The sequence below is a fragment of the Bison bison genome, unplaced genomic scaffold, assembly GCF_000754665.1.
Source record: "Bison bison bison isolate TAMUID 2011002044 unplaced genomic scaffold, Bison_UMD1.0 scf7180017863947, whole genome shotgun sequence".
In the NCBI taxonomy this organism is placed as follows: Eukaryota; Metazoa; Chordata; class Mammalia; order Artiodactyla; family Bovidae; genus Bison; species Bison bison.
Window position 1 is genome coordinate 12218 of NW_011494519.1, and position 492 is coordinate 12709.

A 492-nucleotide genomic window follows, 5' to 3' on the forward strand; every position below is an offset into this window, starting at 1 on the left:
GGAAAGATCCCTGGAGAAGGAAATAGCAACTCACTCTGATATTCTTGCCTGGAAAATTCCATGGATAGAGGAGCCTGGAAGGCCATACAGTCCATGGGGTCACAAAGAGTAGGACAAGACTGAGCAAATGAGCATGCACACAAAATGCATCACTTCTACCTATCTGTGTCTAGTTATTGATAATTTCTATCCTTGTACCCACTTTCCAATAAACATGATTTTCTACTTTTTATCACTATTTAGTCTCCTTTCTCCTTGAGCTGATCATGTCATAACTCCACGAATATTCTCACTTATGCTTTCACACACTGATATATACACAGGATAATCTAGTCCTTGCTGCTGCTGCTGCTAAGTTGCTTCAGTCGTGTCCAACTCTGTGCAACCACACAGATGGCAGCCCACCAGGCTCCACCATCCCTGGGATTCTCCAGGCAAGAACACTGGAGTGGGTTGCCATTTCCTTCTCCATTTCTAAACTCTAGACTTGCA